The following is a 23,421-nucleotide window of genomic DNA, read 5'->3' on the forward strand; positions in this document are numbered from 1 at the left end:
GCCCAGGTAAAGACAAGAAGGCTAGCAAGAACCAGAGCAGAAGTGTTTGCAGATTCTCTCTTGCTTGCATGTGTTATCTCTTCAGAAATGAAAGGATGAAAGGAGGATAAAAGTTACATTTTTTAAAAAAATGAAAGTTAAATTTTTTTAAAAAAACTTGCTTGGTATTCTTTCACCCTCAGCATTCCCAGTGGAATCAGTGCACAAGAGACCATAAAATAAGAACCTCAAACAAATCCACAGTTACTCACCAGCTGAAAGGACGACTATAAACACAGGATTAAAATATTTTTAGGAAGCATACTTTTAACTGGGCTGTAAAAAGTACACTGCAAAACTGAGGAAATATAAAACACCCAAATTCTGAATTTCACCCCCAAAGTATGACCTGGCCAGTCAGTCAATCATGTGTGCATCTCTTATCAAAGACCTTACCGCATTTATATTGCTTGTGTCCCATACAGACATACAGATATAGAGATAAGGAAGTGAGAGATTACTGCACTAAGCATATACATGTTTATTCTATAAATATGTGTCTTGCATTACAGTTCTCAAACATGAGCACACTGCATCACAGTATAAAGCACTGGACGATCCACTCCTAAAAACTATATAGAACTAGAAGAATCTACTTCTGAAACTTTTAGAAAAAGCAGCAGAGATTGAAACAAAACACCCTGAGACAAAATGACAAGATCAACCATTTTAAGAAGCAACTTTTTAATCCATCACCACACCGCTGGCTGATGTTTGCAAGTATGAATCCTGATAGAGTGTCTCTGATTATTGAGGGTGTTTGTGTGTGTGAGAGAGAGATGTTGTGAACGGACCTGATGGCATCTGACTTGAGAACGTGAGACTGACGTGTGAATGCCTCCATTATGTTTATGGCTTCCTGTCGGTTACAGCTATGGCAACTGTGTGGTGGATCTATCTATCTATCTATCTATCTATCTATCTATCTATCTATCTATCTATCTATCTATCTATCTATCTATCTATCTATCTATCTATCTATCTATCTATCTACATACATACATACATACATACATACATACATACATACATACATAAACTGATTTTTACTGGCAACTATTGTGTCTCCTGCTTGATAATGGCCTCTCGCTGTCCACATATATTTGTGTTAAAGCAGCCTTTGATGCTGAACTAGGATGAAACGGCCTAGCGGTACGACATGCTGCGAGAGTCCTCGGCAGATGAGATAGCTGTGTCATGCCATCCGGGCCACGGCTTAAGCTCTGCTCTCTTGGGGGCAGAGGTCTCACCGTTCTTTTCAGAAAACTGTAGCAAAGGTGACACTTTCCAGCTCATCCAAAAGAGAGGCACATCTCACCGAGACAAAAGTTTAAAATCACAGCCGGGTTAGGTGGCCCCACGGGGGACAGAATGGATTTGGCTGAAAGCAAGAGCAAAGACACACGGCCCTCTCTGACTCTTTCCATTCTTCCTTGTTTGTTTTTCAATCAACTGGTCTTTTTCTACAGTTTCAGCAACAGGATGACCACCCGTTTGTGTAATTTTTACGGACTGGTTATTTTTCCGCCGAAGTGTCGGTAGGAAGCAGCAAGCCTGTCTGGTAGAAAGCCATGTCTAGATCTTTGGTTGGTTTGAGGGAGTTTTCAAAAGCAACAGAATCCCAATGGAGACATTTTGCATGGCAGGCCAATAACGGATGAGGTATTCACCATTTTGATAGACTGAATTAATCAATAGGCCTCCTATCAATACAACAGAGTTCGCATTGCCACCTACCTTGTGTCACTCTGATGCAATATTGCCAGATAGTGAAACCTGTAGTGAATATTGCCAGATAGTCTCCTTGTAGTTAACCATTGCCTGAATTATTTTCATAGCGCTAGATGCTCGTGATTATCACTAGGGCTGTAATAAGACCCCCTTATTCCCTCTTGTTGTGCTTGACTGTGGCAGAGGATAGTTGGAAAATTCTTAATATGCCAGGGTAAAAGATGGCACCATTTAGCCAGCTTAAATCTGTCACCTTGTAGGTGGAACTTAAGCCATTTCTGCCCAATGTTGCATATACACAACAGGGATTAAATGTGTAGACGTGTGGGCTGGGCAGAAATTGAATAGGAAAAGTATATGTAAGGCTCATAGACTTCAAAGAAACTGGTTATTGAATATCTGCAGCGATCACCCTCAACACACAGTCTGTCTCCTTTCTCAGTCTTTGGACAAAGGGATAGGTGCTTCATTGTATTTGTTCAATGCACTTGCCATGCCCCACGCAATTGCTCTTTCAATACTGATTTGGGCTTTAAAACAACTCCAAATATCACCCAAGAAGTCGTGCAAAGCTTTACGCACAGGAAAAGGGTACAGTGACAACAGTGTGAACGTACACCCAATCTGGGTGTGTAGTTTCTCCAAATAACAGTCTTCAATGAGTATTTTGATGCCCCCTCCCACTTTTGATCATCCAGACTCTTGTGAATTCAGACTCATTCCTTGATCATTTTAAATGACTAATGGCCCAACCCTACTGAGGGCCTGTGCAGGCAGAATGTGTGTTTCACCAGCGCACGCTGTTGCAAAAGTGTTATAAAGAGTTTTGCAACAGCACAAGGCCCAGATGCGCTGGTGGGAAGGTCAGGGCCTTCCTGCAGATGCTGACGCTCATCAGGATGCCTACCAGAGCAGGTACATTCAGCGTAGGGGTGGGGTCAGGGCGGGGGAGGGGTTAAGCAGGGTGGGGAGAGCGTAGAACTGGTAGGTGATGGGGTAGGGGACCGCTGCACAGGGATTTAGGCAGAACTGGGTTGTAAGTTAAAAAAGAAATTATAGAACATCAGTTCTAAACATATTAACATGACACAATATCCCATTTATTTCAACAGTCACAGAATGCAATTAATACTGATTTTTAAAAAAAATCTATCTATCTATCTATCTATCTATCTATCTATCTATCTATCTATCTATCTATCTATCTATCTATCTATCTATCTATCTAATGTACTTTCTGGAAATGGGCTGTTTTAAAAACTGAGCCCTTTAAAAAAAGAAGAAGTGAATTTTGACATCCTGTTTCCAAACAGAGAGCTTTCCTGGGGCTTAAGCTTAAGAGAGCCGATTCGTGCTGGGCTAAGAAAGCTGTGGACATGTTAGTAGATGCCAGCAAAGCATCAGTGATTCAGAGAGAAGGGGCAATAGCTCCATCCCTTTGTGAAGAAGCATCGCAGGGCATTTCCTACTGTTTAGAAGGTCACACTCTTTGTAGACCCCTCAGCATGTCAGGATGACTTCAGGATGGGAGTCTGGTCAGCCTTAGCCCAGGAGTCTTAGGACTGCTGACACTCTAAATCCAGAAGTGGCATTTATCGAAGTGTTGTTGCGAGCAACAGCAAGTGGCCAAGATTGCAACTACAGCTTCTATTTGTTGATTTCGCTTGTGTGGTGGTTCTGGTGAAAACCCTGCCCCAGAGGCTACTAGCTGTCCTCCTGAAATCAAATAGCAATTATGGGGAGAGGAGTATCTTTGTGTGGATTGCAGTGTGGGGAGTAAAAGGACCCCCCACTGTAGTCTCAATCCTTATTCCTCCCTCTCCCACCACGGCTGCTGTTTCCACATGGAAAAAAAAACCAGATACGCAAAGTCCAAAGGACATGATTAACACCACATCTACGCTGGCCCTAAATGCGAGCCTGAGAGCAGTCATTTATGAAGCAGGTACAAAGATACTGTTTGTCAGGGGGTGCTATTATAAGACAGTGTTAGAGGAAACAGTCTGTACGAGTCACCACAGTGAAGGCCCTGCTTCATTCCCTAATTGGTCTTGCCCCACCAAAAACTCTCAGGCTTAACTGGGCCTCTTGCTTTTTATGCCCCTATTGTTCTAATCACATACAACAGGACTCTTAAATATCCTTTCATAATGTGAAGGATAAGACGCATTCAAATAAAGTTTAGATTTAGATTGTAAGCTCCTCAGGGCAGGGGCTTGACTTGTTTTACTTACATTAATATGTATTTCACCATTTCTCCTGATGGATCTAAAGTATAACAGAGTGGCTAGCATCCTATTCTCATGTGTAGCAATACAAGGTGTACAGGTTTGTGTACATGGAAAGGGATGGATTCAGGTATGGGCTTGATCCCACACAGTAGTGATATATCCTGAACTCCATTGAGAAATGTCTTAAATTTGCTTAGTATACTTGAAAAATTCTCAGGACAGAAAAATTCTGCCTTTGGGAGGATATCAAAATTCTGTTGGGGGTTCACTTTGTATGCAATTTTGAAACCAACCCTAATATTGTCAGGAAAAATATTTATATACCATTCCCCCCCCCCCCCCAACAAATATGTGCAGAAAGCTGTTGACACAGCAGAACAAATGAAGAGATGGGTCTGTCTCCCTGGCCTTGCAAGATAAAAAGAAACACACCAGTCACAACCAGCGAGAGACTGGGATGAATCTGTGCTGCGATGACTAGGGACAGTTGATTTCACCCTAGTAAATATTAAAAAAAAACAAAAACCCACCACTTAATAATGATTGATAAATAGCACCTCATTATCAACACAACAAAGTCCAGGCTGTCAAAACTGCAGACCATGACAAAGCTTTGAAACGATGCACGTCAAAACAGCCTTTGAATAAGAAGCTGATTGCAGCTTAAAAATTTGTCCACTTCTGTGCTTGAAATAATAATAAAAACCAAGACTTTTTTTTTAAATGCCTGCACAGATTGGCAGAAAGCAATGTCCACTCAAAGAAGAAACAGAGTCTCACTGCAAAAGGGGAGATAATGGCTTATTTAGAATATTGTCCTGTCTCTCCTTCCATGCACCTGATAGCCAAATTCCATTCCTGTTAGTCAGAAGTGATGCTTATGATGATGGTCAGATTTGCTGTCATGGTGGACACTCACCCCCCATAATTCATAAGGGAGACAATACCAGATGATGTTGCTTTTAAGCAGGTATGTACATTCTGATAATGGTCAGGTGAATGTTTTTCCTTGCCAAGGGATGATTTTCCTACAAAGTGAAGGTTAGTATCAACCGCTGGAATAAAGACATGCTGGGGGGGGGGGGGAGAGAGAAAGAGAGAGAGAGAGAAAGAGAAATTGAACGTTACAAGAGAAGCTGTTTGTTTCTGTAATTTTTAACAAAATCAGCTGTGATGTGCTTAGTCGGACGTGTGCATTGATTGCATCACACTTCCACGGCTTCCATGCTTTACAGCTGTTTTCAATATCTGTGGCCCTTTCAGGTCTTTGCGCCGCCCTTTTGATGATCCCTTTTGTGGAATAATGGCAGCGTCTCCTGTGATATGGGAGAGATGCGCTGGTTCAAAGACAGTGGACCCATGTGCCATTCCTCCCCTGTTTCATGTTGTCACTTTTGCTGGAGGCTTTTGTTTAAAACAACCATCTAGCTCACCCACTTGGTACCAGAGCAGACAAGTGGCGTGCAGTAATCATCATTGCAAAATCAACTCTTGAGAGTGTGAAGCTCTGTGTATCTCTCTCTCTCTCTCTCTCCACACACACAAACCCCCCTAATTATACTTGGTAAAAAAAACACAAAACCTGCATTATAATATTGTTACTCCTTGGTCTCCGTACGCATGCTAGGTGAAAAAGGCTGAGCTTTGTGTCAGTGGGAGAGCAGGTATTTACAAACCAGCCATGTTAATTACACTTAAGCTAATTTAAAGTTTGTGTTATCAATTCCCTTTCTACCATCTCTGCTGTGAGGATTATCACCCGCCACTTATATATGCAATAGTCTTAATTACAGGCAATATCTATATATACCTATACATAGTTGGGAGTGGGGGAAGCACGCCTCTTAAGGATCTATATATTTCTTCCTCTGCTTCTTTGCTTACTCCAAATAAACATTAGCTGAGAGGGTAGATAAAAGGAGTGGGTCATAGTAGAAAAATAAAGACAGGCTTTGGAGGCTTGGGACGAGAGTGATTTGGGCCTGTGTTTAATTTCTCAGCGGTTGAAAGACGGCTGCATTGGGTATCGACAAGCTCCTATCAATAGGGAGACCCTGGAGGCCTGATTATTTGCATGTGGGCTGATTGACTTGCCCTTAATAGACACATAATTGTTGACAAATACCTTCCAATAGACTGTGGCAGGCAGAAGGAGGCAAACAAAAGAAGCTTCTCGGTGACAGGGATTGGAACGGTTGGGAAGAAGACAAGGAGCAAGGCGGCATAAAAGCAACGCTCTGTCTGAGTGTAGCAGAGCCATTCTGCCCTCCCATCTTGTCACCAGGCATTCCCCCCCCCCCCCCCCCGGAACCAGCACAACACACCTGGGATTTAAGAGGCAAAGGAGTCGGAAGTATACAGTCGGACCATGCTATGCGTGGGTCTTGCATCCGTGGATTCGATTCACTGCAGATGCCAGTGGATAACCACAGTTCACATTGAAAGCCCTTTAAAAAGCCAGTGCCAAATCCAACATTTTAACCCTTTCAAGGCCAAAATGCACCATTTCCAAGCTGGCAGAGCTGTTTTCAGCACTCAAAGACCCACTTCTGGGTTGCGCAGAGGTTCCTTTCTTCTCCCAAGTTTGCCCCAGAATCCATTGCAATGCTTCCTATAGCAAGCCTAGGAGAAGAAAGAATCTTCAGCACGACCCAGAAATGGGTGTTTCGTTGCTAAAAACAACTCTACAGGCTTGGAGATGGTGCAGTTTGGTGGTGAAAAGGTAAAAACATTGGATTTTTTTTTTTTTTATAAAAAGGGGCTTTAAATGTTGACTTCCAGTATCCATGGATTCCAGTATCCACGGGGGTTTAAAAGAGGTGGCCCCAAAATCTGGGGTCAGCTAAAAATGGTGGTAGAGTTTTAAGGGTGCCACAATAATAACTCATGTCAAACACCTTCTCTTTACACAGCTCCTGCCCCAGTCATCCCAGGCCCTTCCATAGAGCTTCACGTACACATAAAAGCAATCTCACAGATGTAAAAATTGACTTGTCTAAGGGTGGCCAGAACAGAACCCTTATACAAGTCAGGGTCTCATCCTTTCCAACTTTCCTGCACCGACGCAACCACAATGCAGCTCCAAGGTAAGGGATCAAACGTACCTGGAGGAGGCCTCTGCCCACCCTGTTGGCACAGCACTGGAAAGCTGGATAGGACTGAGTCATCAGGGCCTCCCTGTACTTCTGTGTTCCATGTATCCCAGATGTGGTCTCAGCTGCTACCACTCTGGTATTAATAAACAGGATGAGACCCACACATCTATAGCCCCTTATAGACCTTCAACATGGATGAAATAATGGTATGGCTCTACCCTGACCCTCGCACGTTCACTAGATAGAACATCTATAGGGAACCTTTCCATTTCCGGCTCTATATGGAAAGGACTTGCTGCAAGCATTCTAACAAATGGGGGCAGTTGGGGGTGGAGCCTTTTACTGCAAACCCACTCTTCCCCCCCCCATGCACATTCATTTTACCCCTTACTGAACATCTCTAAGGGGCTTGTGATAACCGCAAACTAGACACTTGCAGCTCTTGCACGTGGAGAGGGATTATTTTCTGAACTCTCTTTTTGTTGCCCATATTTCTCTGTCTGTTCTCTTTGGTTCAACACATATGTGGTTCTTTCTTTCTTTCTTTCTTGCTTGCTTGCTCAGGAAAGACTCTGATAGGAATGAGCACGGGGAAAAAGGAAAAGAGACTTGGCTTATTGACCAGCAGTTGGGATTGCTCTATGCAAATATGCCATTGCATAATTCTTACCCGAGATTTTAAAAGGCAAGCAAGAGAGAGAGAGAGAGAGAGACGAGGAGATCTACAAGGCTGACGGAAACCAAAACACATCAATGAATCTCGGAGGAGAGTCCAGGTGCCTCGGGCTACACCAGACGTGTGCAGACATAGATATGATTGCAGATTAGGAAGCCAACAACCAGGTACAAATGAACTTGCAGCAAAGCTGCTGCATCAAAGAGAAGCACTGCTATTAACACAAGCTCTCTTTCTCAAGGGATCAAAGTGGATTTTACTATAACCCTTGGCTCAGTTTTATCCTTCCACCAACCGAATAAAACAGATTAGGTGGAAAGCAGAACTAGGATTCTGCACGGAGAAAAGGGCACTTCTGCAAGGAGCATACATTATGCAAATAGATGCAAACTTTTTCAAAGGTCAGCCCGTTCTGCACAATGTGTTCCTCCTCCACTCTTCTTGTGGGGAAGGGTAAGAGGCTATGTAAGGCAGAGATGGACAGCCGTTAAGCAGGTCAGTTCTGCTTGATTTCCAAGGTCCTCCAACTGGAGCCAGGTGCATGATGGTGAAGGGGGAAGAAGGCAGGGGCTAGATACAAAATGAGGGCATGGAGAGAGACGCCACCAGCCATCTACTGGGATGATCTGCAAAGGGATTCAAACACAAAACTCTAACAGGGCTGCAGAAAGACCAAGACAAATGAATACTCCCAATTTACAAATAAGGAACACTGAGGCTGAAGGATAGGTGACGGCACAAAGGAAGCCATGACAGCACAAGGTCAGCTTTTTCTTTTTTAAATTGAGATCTTCTGTGTTGTTGTTAAGAACATGTTGGGAGTCCAGCAATCCTACACTGGGCCAACCTCAGGACAGGCGGGGCCCAATGTGGGACCCCCCACTCACTGGGCAGCTGCGGCAACTGCAGCAAGCCAGGTGCTTGCGGTGCTGTGCACAAAACATGGCACCCAGAAATAGTGGGCGATGGCAAACCATCACCGCAAACTACTTCTGGGAGGCCCATTCTAGGCCAGAGAGTCCCAGGGGAGAGCGAGCAAGCCCACCCCCCACTCTAGCCCTCCAGGCTGCTAGATGCTGGCTGCAGCAGAGTGAGACCTGCCTGCTGCCCCAGTGCGGGCGCCCCCAGAGAGCAGGGCCCAATGTTACAATCCCAATGTTCCTTCCACCTGCCCTGATGTGGCGCACTGAGATGTGGCAGGACGCTGGTGCTGCTCCTGTGATGCTGCTCCTTGGTCCTCCGGGGAGGCACTCAATGCAGGCAAGAGCACTGCTGTGCTTGGCTGTGGCGGCCTCAACGTCTCATGGATCTTCCTGGAAATGTTGCGGTGGCAGTGTTGTTGGACAGCTGTGCTGCGCCCAGGCAGCAGGCCGGCAAATGGCCTCTTTTCCCCTCTCTTCCATAAGAACATAAGAACAGCCCCGCTGGATCAGGCCACAGGCCCATCTAGTTCAGCTTCCTGTATCTCACAGCGGCCCACCAAATGCCCCAGGGAGCACACCAGATAACAAGAGAACTGCAAGGTCTCCTGGGAATTGTAGTTAAGAACATCAGAACAGCCCCACTGGATCAGGCCATAGGCCCATCTAGTCCAGCTTCCTGTATCTCACAGCAGCCCACCAAATGCCCCAGGGAGCACACCAGACAACAAGAAGACCTGCAAGGCCTCCTGGGAATTGTAGTTTAAGAACATAAGAACAGCCCCACTGGATCAGGCCACAGGCCCATCTAGTCCAGCTTCCTGTATCTCACAGCGGCCCACCAAATGCCCCAGGGAGCACACCAGATAACAAGAGACCTGCAAGGCTTCCTGGGAATTGTAGTTAAGAACATAAGAACAGCCCCACTGGATCAGGCCATAGGCCCATCTAGTCCGGCTTCCTGTATCTCACAGCGGCCCACCAAATGCCCCAGGGAGCACACCAGATAACAAGAGTCCTGCAAGGCCTCCTGGGAATTGTAGTTAAGAACATAAGAACAGCCCCACTGGATCAGGCCATAGGCCCATCTAGTCCAGCTTCCTGTATCTCACAGCGGCCCACCAAATGCCCCAGGGAGCACACCAGATAACAAGAGACCTGCAAGGCCTCCTGGGAATTGTAGTTTAAGAACATCAGAACAGCCCCACTGGATCAGGCCATAGGCCCATCTAGACCAGCTTCCTGTATCTCACAGCGGCCCACCAAATGCCCCAGGGAGCACACCAGACAACAAGAGACCTGCAAGGCCTCCTGGGAATTGTAGTTAAGAACATAAGAACAGCCCCGCTGGATCAGGCCATAGGCCCATCTAGTTCAGCTTCCTGTATCTCACAGCGGCCCACCAAATGCCCCAGGGAGCACACCAGATAACAGGAAGACCTGCAAGGCTTCCTGGGAATTGTAGTTAAGAACATAAGAACAGCCCCACTGGATCAGGCCATAGGCCCATCTAGTACAGCTTCCTGTATCTCACAGCGGCCCACCAAATGCCCCAGGGAGCACACCAGATAACAAGAGACCTGCAAGGCCTCCTGGGAATTGTAGTTTAAGAACATCAGAACAGCCCCACTGGATCAGGCCCAAGGCCCATCTAGTCCAGCTTCCTGTATCTCACAGCGGCCCACCAAATGCCCCAGGGAGCACACCAGATAACAAGAGACCTGCAAGGCCTCCTGGGAATTGTAGTTTAAGAACATAAGAACAGCCCCACTGGATCAGGCCAAAGGCCCATCTAGTCCAGCTTCCTGTATCTCACAGCGGCCCACCAAATGCCCCAGGGAGCACACCAGATAACAAGAGACCTGCAAGGCCTCCTGGGAATTGTAGTTAAGAACATAAGAACAGCCCCACTGGATCAGGCCATAGGCCCATCTAGTCCAGCTTCCTGTATCTCACAGCGGCCCACCAGGAGCACTCCAGATAACAAGAGACCTGCATCCTGGTGCCCTCCCTTGCATCTGACATAACCCATTTCTAAAATCAGGAGGTTGCGCATACACATCATGGCTTGTACCCCGTAATGGATTTACAGGGTACAAGCCATTCCCACATGCTTCACTTTGAAAAGGCAGGAGGTGGGGGGAGAAAGGGAAAGGAAGAGGTGACGGGTGGTGGAAATCTTGCCAAAAGGACTGGGCTGGATTTATGTTGATGGCAGCAGCCACAGCAGCAAGTGAGCAGGTGGGACATCTCACAAGCTGCCACCTCCCCAAATCTGACACTGAGGGCACAATCCTAACCCGTTATGTCAGTGCTTTCTAGCTTTCCAGCACTGCCATAAGGGCAACTCAGCTCTGAGATAAGGGAACAAACATTCCCTTCCTTTGAGGAGGCCTCCCTGGGTGACACCCAACTGCAGGATGCAGCACGCGTCCCATTGGCACCGCTATGCCAGTGCTGGGAAGCACTGACATAAGGGGTTAGGATTGCGCCCTAAAGCACTGCCCATTGCCTTGCTGCATGGTGGTACTGGAGCCGCTGAGTAAGGATCGGGACCCTGGCCTTTTGTATCTGAATCTAACACTGCAGGGCGCTGATGTTCACCTGAACCATTCCAGGCACTGATGCAGCAGCCCCCTCTGCGAGAGAGCTAATGCTTACATCTCGCTCCCCCCTGTACGTCTTTGTCCATGACAAAGAGCCAACTGCTGGATGCCTCCCTTTGCCCACACTGGCTCCCCCTGCTGAAAGGTGCAGGGACTTCCCCAAACAAAGGACCTCTATAACAGAGCGTATGTGAAACCCTGGACCGAGGAGGTGATCGAAGCTAGCCTGCTCTCCCCTCTTTCATCAAATCTGAACACTGTGCGCTGTTCAAATTTCTGCCGCTACCCTCATTTTCCCCAGCAGAATCAGTGCAGCGCACACGACGCAGATTTGTCCCATTGAGTGCGCAACTGGGCTCCTGGATGAGCACGCTGGATGAAAGAGAAGCGTCCTTTGAAACCACAGCCCGCGTGGCCGTCAGTGGTATTCAAATGGCACACACGGAGAGCGGCTTTCGAAAGAAAGGACAATTTGGGCCTGTTTGTTTAAGCTGCATCCTTCCAGCCCTTAAAGCATTCCTAAACATGCAGCGGCCTCCAGCCAGCTGCCTCAGACGGCGCAACTCTGTGCCTGCGTGCGCACGTGTCCATTAATTCAGAATTACTCCAATTACGAGCTTTTGATGCTCTGAAAACCTCTCTCTCACCCAAAAGGGATGGAGAGCCCTCAGCCCATCCAATCAGATCGTTTTCCCGGCTGCTGGCAGCAGATGTAAGCAATTTACCTTTTTTATTTCTGCATATTCAGTGTGAGCGAGGCCGCCGGCGACCTTTCATCCCGGAGCCTGCAGGATTCTAACCCTATCAAATTAAACCATTTTGCTCACTTATTCCCAAACGCTCGGCCGGCGCTAAGCAGGCCTCCCGCTGCATAGCAATGGCGGGCGATCGTGCCCGCTCATCGCCTGCACCTCATCAGAGATTATTAAGGAAAATATACAGTCCGCTAATTTGATGAGATTGGATATAGGCACCACAGTTAAAAGGTCGCCCTCTTACGTGTAGCTACCTCGGTCACTGCAATATTTCCAGCTCGCTCGGCAATCCTCCGCTTCTAAACAATAGGGCAAGGAGACACGTTTATTTTCGTCACGCCGGGGACCAGCTCAACAGGGATGAGGGGGGAAAAAATGAATTATTGAAAGTCTGCATAAACAAACCAGCCTTGTGCCAGGCTCCCGCCCACACTCCTACCCTCGCCTGTGCCTTCCTCCCTCCTCTCATCCCTGCATGCAGCGATTGCATCTTGGTTCTGGTCTGAAAAGAACATGTTGAACACGAAAGACGCCTTCTTTGGAGAAAGGAGAGCGTGTCAGAGGGACCACCGAGGCCTTCCAGCCCGGCTCCTGGTAGCTGCACCTGTGTCCTAAGGACCCAGGTTACATCCATGGCGTTGGCACGCTAACCTTTCAGCCGCTCCTGGGTGGACCTCGGTAAATCGGTTTGTAAGAAGCCCATCAGCTTCTGACTGGTCAAGTCATCCTTGTTAATGGAAAGTTAGGCCACGTTTTGCTGGAGCCGAAGGTTATTTAAACCTCATTCCATAGCTGGCAATTAATTTTTCTTGGGTTTGTCATGCGTTTGCTTGTATTCTCTCCAGCTGTCTTCATGCTCCTTTGTTGCAGCCAGGTCTTGGGAGGATTCCTGGGTGGGTTTTTCTGCTTTTCTCTGCTGCCTGCACCCATTTCTTTTGAAAACCACTTCTAAATGTCAGCATTCAGTTGCACATGTAATGACATGCAGTGTTCAGCAGGCCTGTGCAACCTGTCACTCACCAAGCCAAACAGAGGCCTGTTATCCTGTGCAACTTGCTAAGATCACATAGGGATAAGTGCAACTCTGCATTCTATTGCTACTTGATTTGTCCAAGGCCATGTGCTTTCATTTTTTTTTTTAAAGCAAGCTTCCAGTCCAGTGATTTTCAACCTTTTACATCTCACAGCACACTGACAAGGCACTAAAATGGTCAAAGCACAACACCAGGTTTTTGACAATTGACGAGGCACACCATGCTACCAATGGGGGCTCACATCTCTCATTGGCCCTGTTAATAAATGACCTTCCCCCCAAATTCCTGTGGCACACCTGTGGACCAGTGTGCCATGGCAAGGTGGTTGAAAATGGCTGGTCTAGTCCTTAAAACTGAAATGATGGGCTTGAAAATGTATGGGCAATGCTTACCAATGCTGCAGGGGGGGGGGGTGAGTTGGATTTGCATACAGGACACATCATACTCAGCACTTTGACCCTCCCATGACCAAATGAAGCAGAATAAATTATGCAAAGTAAACAAAAGATATAAACATTTGCATAACTTATTCTATTCACAGAATTCAGCCTTTCCTAAAATTTGGATATTATTATTAAGTCATAATATACACAACAGCTTACAAAGAATGAGAAGGTGAGTCCCTGCCCCAAAGAGCCTACAATCTGTATATTGACACAAGGGAGACATAGTGGAAAGGACAGAAAATTGAGTTAGCATAAAAGATAGATGCAGTGGCATAGCTAGAGGGGGTGAAAAAGTGCTAAGTTTTGCAGAGAGCCTCACTGCAGCATGCAAGCAGCCCTTCCCCCTCCTCTTCAGAGCCATTCCAGCTGGCGGGAGCAAAATGGTGGCATTCACTTCTGCTTTCTCCCATTGCCTGGAATGACTCCGAAGGGGAGGGGGGGAGCCTCTTGCATGCTGTGGTGAGGCTCCCTGCAAAACGTAGCCCTTGTACCCACTCTAGCTATGCCACTGGACAGATGGGTAAAAGATGCATAGCTCAATCCTAACCTGTGCTGGCACAGCCAGGCTGCATGTATCAACTGCAGGTTCGGAGGCAACTGGAAGCCTCCTCGGGATAAGGGGAAGTATCCTCCTCACCTCAAGTAACGCCACAGCCTGCTCTATAGGGCTTCTCAGATCTGTGTCAGATATTTAGCTGTCGCAAATCCAGAAATCCGTCTAACGCTGGGTAGTCCAAGAAGGGGGTTAGGATATGGTGGAGGAGGTCTCCACTGATCATGCCCCCTCCTCAGGTGCTTCCCCACCTGAGCTGCCTGGAGCGAGCCTACCTGCTTTGTCCAGGTCTGCTCCTGGGCGCAGTATTGGCAGGCAGGCCGACACAGGCCTCTTCGCTGGTGCTGCCGGTTCAAGAGTCATTGCAAATGTGCTTTGTGACACATCAAGGACACTCTAAGCTGGCACAGGGATGGCTGAGGGCAGCCGTTTAAACAGCGCTGGCAATTGTGTAAGTTGTACACACTGAAGCTTAGTTCCTGCAGAGCATGGAGAAAAAGGCGTGGTGCCAAAGCTGTCTTGGCTTTGAAGGGACGAGGAAGCTGCCAGCGGGTGTTCCAGGAGGGCATTCCAAGCAGAAGGGGCAACCACAGCAGGATCATATTGGGGAGTAAGAGCCCTTGGGATGGTAGAAGGTGTTGGTAGAAGGGGTGAGTGTCACGGGAGATGAGAGGCAGGGCTGGTGTCAGAGGTTGGCTGGATTGGGCACTGTCCAAGGTGCTCCCAGGAACCCAGCCAGCCAGCCAGTCCTGGAAGCCCCTACTAATGCAGGCCAGGGCAGCGAGGGTTGCTCAGCCAAGACGTTTGTGCAGCCTGTACCCTCTGCAAAGGGGTGACAATGCAGGGGCTGCCGAGGAAGCCCAAGGCCAGAGTAGGAGGCTGTTGGAGCGCCGAGAAAGGGCAGTCCTCTGATCGTCCCTCGCCCTTTCCCTGACTATAAGGAGTGATCTTGCAAGGAGCCTCTCATTCAGCATTGTGGGAGCGCTGTAGGAAAGGCATCCTCCAAGGTCCCTGGGATGCATGTCCGTGAACACAGGGGCATAGAACGGCTGGGGGGAGTGTCTCAGAACTGGGCGTGCCCTGAGAACCCACAAGACCTGAGGTCCCAAGACACAAGGGCACCCAAGGTAAGGAGAAGGCATGAATCCTTCTCCACCATCTGTACTGGCAGTCAATTTGTGTGGTTTCCTTTTGAGTCCTTACGGTGCATGAACATCACCAGCGGCACACACACCCCGAGGCCCGGTTTCCTCCGGCGTCTGAGCGAGCTTGTCAAGTCGCCACCAGAAAAGTACAGAAAGGGTTCCCTGCCTCTGCCTGTTCCCAATCAAAGTCAACAGATAACTTCCTAGTCCTCCTCCCCCTGTCCTGTCCAGCTGCTTTTGTACAGGAAATGAAATGCAGGAAGCCCAATTCGGAGACAGAACTTCCCGGCGACGGTGTCACTGTTTTTCTTACTCGGGGTGTAATCACCCTTCAGGGGAGGAATCTGTCCCCCTGCCAGGCACAAGAGCGCACCAGGCCACCGGCTTGTGTGGAAATACGGAAGGATAATTCCACCCCTTCCTCATTCAGAAGGACTTTGCTTTGTCAATAAGAAGGAAGGAAATTTTTTTTTTCTTTTTAAAAACCTTGCTTTGGAAGTGGGTTTCTTTTCTTCTTTTTAAATAAAAAAAGAAATCTTTTTTTATCCCTCCACCTGGTGGGAATGAGAGCAATTTTGATTTTGAAAATCACCGGCTCTGTGGCAAATGCCTTCAGTCACTCTGGCCTGCTGGGCCTTTTCACAGAGACCGTTTTCCGATGCAAAGGCCGCCTTTAGTTCTCCTCTTTCATATTTTCTTGCTGGCCCCTGCGGCACTTTCCCTGCATCTTCTTTTCATGAACGTGGCCTTGCAGCAGTCTGAACAGCAGCCTGTTAATTCAAGGGGAAAGGTAGCTGTGGAGTTTGTTGGCACAACCTCTCTGCCACATCAGAGGGACGGGCCCCATTGAACCAGGAGAGGTCTCGTTGATCCTGGACTGAGATACCGAGCATCATTTTTACAGTTGTTCCACAAACAAGGCCAACCTTAGGTGTGGTGGGACCCAGTTGGAAACCCATTTTTTGCCCCCGGGGCCCCAGGTTCACAGCCAAGGTTTGCAGAATCATACGGTGCAATTCTGTGCATGTTTACTTCGAAGTCACACTGTGTTCAGTCGGATTTGCTCTCTAATAAGTGTGTATAGGATTGCAGCTCTAGAGATATTAATAAAATTTATTCTAGAATTTATAACTCTAAGGTAGAATGGAAAGACACCAGAATGTGCTCTTAAAAAGTGCATGTGAGTTAATGGGCCAAATGGATCTAAACTAGTGGTTCCCAAACTGTGGGTTGCATCTGGATTTTTGGTGGGTTGCCAAAGCGTGCTGGAAAGATAAGTAATTGCCTCAAGCCCTGAGGCTAATTATAAATCAGATACTATAGCTGCTAATTACCCTGCAAAGAGTTCAGCTCCTGCAGTTTGCAAGGTAGCTGCTAATTGCCCTGCAAAGAGCTCAGCTCCTGTAGTTTGCAAGGCAGCTGCTAATTAGCCTGCAAAGAGCTCAGCTCCGGCAGTTTGGAAGCATGTGTAAACACATGGGGATAAATTGTGACTCATCCAGAACTGTTTTTGGAGTAATTTTCACTCGAGTCTTTTTAAAAAGCGAGTCAAACCCTGGAAATGGTGAAAAAAGCAAGCAACACGCACACAAAACAGAGTCACAAATGCCCAAAAAGTGAGTAAAACCCCTGAATCAGTGCCCAAGTTTTTCACATGTGTGACTCGAGTCTGTGCAAGTCACACAAATTATGTTTTCGCTTCTTGAGTTTGAGTACTACTTGGCCTTTAGTCATGGGGCTTAGTTGGGCAATTGGTCCAATCGGCTTAAAGCTGGCTCTGCCCACAAACCCACCCTCTCTTCAACTCAAGATGTATTTTCAGTGTGCCCTCTAGTGATTCACCAATTAGTAATTGGGATGCTCTTGTAACATAGCCTTTCAACATTGGGTCACTGCCTGAAAGCCGCCCCCCCCCCCAATACTACACAGTGTTTGTGAGTTTGCACACTGTGTTCACTTACTTTTCGAAACCTGGGCCTATACTGATTTATTCAGCATTTAAGTCAAAACATTATAATAAGGCCAAAGTTGGATGGTGTGACCGTCTCCTGTTTTCAAATGGGCAGAATGCTCTTTCTGTGCACCGACTGGTGATTCTTGTTTCTTCAGTGCTCTAGACAGGTCTTGTTATACAGTACCTTGCTAGCAAAGTTGAATTACCCTCCGTGTAGGCAGTGGTGCTGATGAAGGCACAGCGCATGGGTTCAAAACACTATGATAGCAAAAGGGAAATGAAGGCAAACAAGAGCGAAAACTGGAGAAAGAGAATAATTGAGAAGCTGCTGCTGCTTCGTGAATTGCTGGAATCCAGTTCAAGAAAAGCAGCCGCAGACTTTGTTATCTTCTTTGCAGCGAACCTGGGACCTGGCTAACCTCCTATTCGTGGGCATTCTTCTGATATTTTTGCCTGACAGCATGGAGCACAAACACTGCCCGCGTTTCCCGAGATCGACTTCTTATGATGTAGAATTAATCTTTAATCCAGTCTCCATTGCTGTTGTCATTACCCATTCCCTTCAAGTTCAGCTAATGGTGCCCCCCGGGCCATCGAGAACACAGGTATGCAAGTGTTGGAGTGTGCTAGTTCACGTACAACTGACATGGGTACCGGTGGTGTAGTGCAAAGTTTTGACATGCGAGAACTCATCACGATACCCATCCATAGAAGTGCCCCACTGTTCCATAACTGTGTTATACAATAATAACAAAAATCAACTTTACATTTCTTTATTAGTCTTTCCTAAGCACTTACTCCAGCTTACATGTTGGCAACCTTCAGTCTCGAAAGACTATGGTATCGCGCTCTGAATGGTGGTTCTGGAACAGCGTCTAGTGTGACTGAAAAGGCCAATTCGGGAGTGACAATCCCTTCCACATTGGGAGCAAGTGCAGTCTGTCCCTGGTCTGTCTCCCTGGCAATGGGCCTTCCTTCTTTGCCTCTTTGCCTCAGTCTGTTGGCCAAGTGTCTCTTCAAACTGGGAAAGGCCATGCTGCACAGCCTGCCTCCAAGCGGGCCACTCAGAGGCCAGGGTTTCCCACCTGTTGAGGTCCACTCCTAAGGCCTTCAGATCCCTCTTGCAGATGTCCTTGTACCTTGTACAGGTAGCTGTGGTCTACCTGTAGGGCGCTTTCCCTGCACGAGTTCTCCATAGAGGAGATCCTTTGGGATCCGGCCATCATCCATTCTCACAACATGACCGAGCCAATGCAAGCGTCTCTGTTTCAGCAGTGCATACATGCTAGGGATGCCAGCTCGTTGCAGGAATCCCAGGACAAAGTTCCAAACAACACAGTCCTAGAAAGTTATTATACTTCATTTAAATATCTAACTCATCTCATCCCAAACTTTTGAAGTGGGTTGCAATAGTTTAATACAGTGGCACTCAAAGTTGTGACCACTGTGCGGCTGGAATGCGGTTCCCGTCCAGACTGCATCCAAGCACTCCACTCAGGCGCCATGTGACAGGGATGGTCTGGGCAGTCACGTCGTCCGTCCAGCATCCTAGAAGGCTGCGTGACAGACTTCGTGGGGCGCCCAAGTGGAACCGAAAGGTCTGCTCACTGGGTGGATGAGTCCGCATGAACGCCGTATTCGGCTTCCAGGCCACGATTTGTGCTGCTCTGGTTTAAGACAAAATTGAAAAAAAGGAATCAAAATTTAAATACAAAGATATACTAGAGTGTTAGCCTTGACGTGTTTAGTCAGAAGTTCCAGTGTTCAGTAGGACTTACTCCCAGTAAATGTGCATAGAATTCTAATCGTAATGTAACATAAGTTAGAAATTAGCTCCCGAACAGCCCTTAGGAAAGACAATGGCTTAGGGACATTGACATATGTCCTTAGGCAAATGTCTCAGTTTGTGTCCTGTTGAACCAGATGCTTGTATTTGGCCAAAGATCCTTTGAAAAAAAGATTTCAAAAGTGCTACTGCTGCTTACATCTCCACTCCAATCTTCAGAGAAGTCTCAGAGGTTCTGCTCCTCTTAGACTACAGCCCCTGCTGGATACCGTTGGTGCTTCTGAAAATTACTGTTGCAACAGACAGATCTTAATGAACAAACTGGGAGGTAAAAGGAGCAGCAGCAGCCCTAAAATGGACACATCCTTGAATGAGGAATGCAAGGGAAAGACACCAAGTTCCACATTTGGAATGAATGAACCTGCCCTCCTCTTATGGTCACCTGATAAGACTCTTCAGTGCGTCCCTTTACTTTCTGAGCCATGGCTGGTGAGGGTACAGAGCAGGGCCTTTTAATTATACTTTTTCTTGTTTAACCTTGATCATGTAGGCTACTTCCATTCAGGGAACAGAAAGGTAGATTAAAGTCAGTTAAGTAATAATAACCATAGTTATTATGGGGCAGGAGGTCTGGTCTAGAGGGTAGAGCCTCCGTCTGCCTGAAGATAGCATCCACAAGGTCGCCAGTTCGAGGCCACTGGCACCGTGCGACCTGGGAGCAGCTGACAAGCTGAAGCTGAGCAATTCCATCTGCTCTGAGCGTGGGAGGATGGAGGCCAGAATGTGAAGCCAGATCGGAATGAAACACCTGAATGTAGTGGTTCTTGAAAGAAAGAACCTTCTTTCAAATTGTAAAAATCCCTATTTAATAAGGGATTTAAATAAAGCCTGCCTATGTAAACTGCCTTGAATAAAGTCTTGAATAAAGACCAAGAAAGGCAGTATATAAATACCTGTTGTTGTTATTATTATTATTATTATTATTATTATTATTATTAGTTACCAAGCATCAATAACTGTACTATAGTTTTAACAATACTATAACAGTTGGCAGCAGCTGTTACCCTGCACGTCCCTGATCTCGTCTGATCTTGGAAGCTAAGCAGGGTCAGGCCGGGTTAGTACTTGGATGGGAGACCGCCTGGGAATACCGGGTGCTGTAGGCTTATACCATAGTCTTTCGAGACTGAAGCTTGCCAACCACCACCAGTTTTAACAATTGTTTAGTAACAAAAATAAGTTGGGTGCTGCTTAGATAAAGTTGCAAACTAGACAGGTGAAAGGATCCTGGATGCTTCACTCTCTCCCAGTGGCGTAGCTAGATGGGGTGAAAAGCGCTAAGTTTTGCAGGAAGCCTCACCACAGTGTGTAAGTGACTCTTCCCCCTTCCCTTCAGAGTCACTCCAGCCGAGGGAAGAGTCATTCCTGCCTGGAATGGCTCCGAAGGGGAGGGGAAGGCCCCTTGCATGTTGCAGTGAGGCTCCCTGCAAAACTTAGTGCTTTGCACCTCCTCTAGCTATGCCACAGTTCTTTCCCTCTTTGGGGCCAGCACATGGAAAAGCATGAGGCAAGCATGAGTCAAGGCCTTTGCCCTCACCTTTTCCTTTTTTTAACAGTTGACCTTTTCTCGCTTACATTTTGACTAAATAGACTGGGGGCTGAGCCTGTGTTCTGCTGCCCGGTGCTCGCCCGGAACACTAGGTGGTGGGGAGGTGAGTGGGGGCTTGGGGGATGCGTTCAGGAGCGAGGGAGGTGAGGGGAGGATGGGGGGAGGGAGGGGAGGAGTCATAGTGTGGGGAGGAAGTGGGGTGGGGGAGGGAGGGGAGGAGGTATAGTGTGGGGAGGAAGTGGGGTGGGAGGGGGGCGGGATCAGAGGAGCTCAAGAGCTGCCACAGAATCAAGTGGGGCTATTTCTCTTCCCCTGAAGAGCTGCTGCAGGCTGCCTGGCGCACATTGGATGCCGCAGTAGCCATTTTGGTGCCGCGGTAACCTTGCACACCAGACAGCTCAGGATGGGTTACGAATCCCAAGTTACAAATCTCTGACTTCCAGTGTCCAGAGTAACAGACAGCCTGCTTTTGTGCAGGTGCAGCACTCTATTCCAACTTATATCCATTCCAACTACTGAACAAAGCCCTAGAAGACCACCTGGCCTTAAGTTGGAGACTTACAGTCCAATCCTTTCCAGCACTGATACAGCCATGCCAATGGGGCATGGGTTGCATTCTGTGGTCCAGAGACTGTCATGGAGGCCATCTCAAAGTAATGGAAAGTTTGTTTCCTTATCTCAGGGCTGCACTGAGGTAACACTGGCACTGGGAAGTTGGTTAGGATTGGGCTGTTAGTGTAGTCATCTTTTCTGTTGGTCTCTGGTCCAAATCTCCAGGCACTCCTGAATGAGGAGTGCGTCTCAGAAGCATCTCATATCAGCTCCCCTTCTCTCTAAGTCCCTATTAGGCATACAAACAGCCAGAAGGAGAAGGGAGTCAGATGGCACCTTCAAAAGTCTGGACAGGGACATCAAATCTCTTTCTACCAACCTTTCATCCAAGCATGCTGCCCTCCCATTGACAGCTGGACATTTGCAAAACAAACTCAATATTCTCCAAAGGCAGCAGGTGAAAACAGAGGAAAACAGGCTGGATAAATAGCACACTCAACAAACAAAAACATTTTGCATTTTGGTCAGTCTCTCATGGGAGTGAATATCAGTGTCACTTGAAAGAACCTGCACTCATTCACAGAAGCTCTGCAAGAACACAGCAGGACAGGGCCAGTTCCTAGAAAAGGAAGATTTGCTCATTGCTGATATCTTTGTCCAGTGAGATTGTTGGATTTGAGATGAGGTCAAACTAGATGAGATTATAGCCCTATGATTGGACCGCCCATAAGAACATAAGAAGAGCCCCACTGAATCAGGCCAAAGACCCATCTAGTCCAGCTTCCTGTCTCTCACAATGCACACAGATGCAAACAGGACCACAAGAGACCTGCATCCTGGTGCCACTCTCTTGCATCTGGCATTCTGAGGTTGCCTACTTCTAAGACCAGGAGGGTGCACAATACCCATCACGGGTATCCTTCTTCGAGGAAATCTGCCGTCTAGGCCAGATGCGATCACCATATCCTGTGGCAAGGAGTCTCAAATTTCACTCTGGGTAAAGAGGTACTTTCCTTTGTCTTTTCTAACTCTCTCAACACTTAATTTTAGTGAATCTTCTGGTGTTATGTGAGAGGGAAAAGAACATTCCCCCATCCACTCTATCCATCCCCTTCACAATTTTGTATGTCTCAATCACGTCCCCACTCAGGCACCTTTTTTCTACTCTGAACAGCCCCAAACACTGCAGCCTTTCCTCATAAAGGAGGTTCCTCAGTTGAGTAAATCATTCTGGTTGCTTTCTTTTGCACCTTTTTCATTTCCGTGATATTCTTTTTAAGATGTGGTTACTAGAATTGGATGCAATACTCCAGGTGTGGCCTTACCATCCATTCATACAACGTTATTATAATATTGGCCATTTTATTCTCAATACCTTTTCTAATGATCCCAAGCATGGAGTTAGCCTTTTTTGCTGCCGCTGCACAATGGGCTGACACTTCCATTGAGCTGTCCACCAGAGCCCCAAGATCTCTCTCCTGATCTGTCACAGAAAGGCTCAGAACCCATCAGCCTATATGTGAAGTTTGGGTTCTTTGCCCCAAAGTGCATTACTTTACACTTACATTGAAATGCATCTGCCATTTGGCTGCCCATTCTCCCACGTCTTTAAATACTTGTAAGAATCAGCTATGGGGTATGTGTCCATGTGATTCAGACTAGGACAGTAGTACCAGGAGAGAGGGGACTAATCCTTCCCCCCCAGGAGAGAGGGGACTAATCTTATTTATTTATTTATTTACAAATTTATGTCCCACTTTGTTTCCCAAGTGGGCATTCACTGGGAAGACAGCGCAAACGTTAACCCTCCCCCTCCCCCCAGGCCTGTGGTCCTATCTGTGGTCCTGATTTTCACCACAACCCAAGACTGCTTTTCAAAACACGTCAGAGAGATGGGAGGTGCAATCATGTTTAATTTTCCCTTCAGGCATGGAAATACTAATTTGTTGCACCAGTACTAATAAGCAGAATGTATGTTACAGTGAATGCTTGAAAGGATAGCAATATACATGTTGATACTCCCAAATGGATGCTGGGAATGTCCAACATCAAAGATGCACCAGCGAAGATTGAAGGCCACCTGGAAATGGGATCACCAGCATTCACTAATAGCGCATGTTCGAAAACTGGTGGGATCTATACTTTGTTATATTTAAACTGAGCGGTGCCAACCACATTCACTTGTGAATCTCAAGAGTTGGACATTCAGTCATATTGTGAATCCCTTGGGGGATAGAAATATTTGGGGAAGATAGAAAATACAAATGCATTTGGAGAATCAAGCCGCTC

The 23,421-nt window shown here is 47.1% G+C and overlaps 1 pseudogene; it reads left to right on the top strand.

Annotated features, from left to right (window-relative positions):
• Window positions 1-20,020: 20,020 nt before the first annotated feature.
• LOC136659500 (5S ribosomal RNA) lies at window positions 20,021-20,137 on the top strand (annotated as a pseudogene).
• Window positions 20,138-23,421: the final 3,284 nt, after the last annotated feature.

Source organism: Tiliqua scincoides, chromosome 8 (genome assembly GCF_035046505.1).
Source record: "Tiliqua scincoides isolate rTilSci1 chromosome 8, rTilSci1.hap2, whole genome shotgun sequence".
In the NCBI taxonomy this organism is placed as follows: Eukaryota; Metazoa; Chordata; class Lepidosauria; order Squamata; family Scincidae; genus Tiliqua; species Tiliqua scincoides.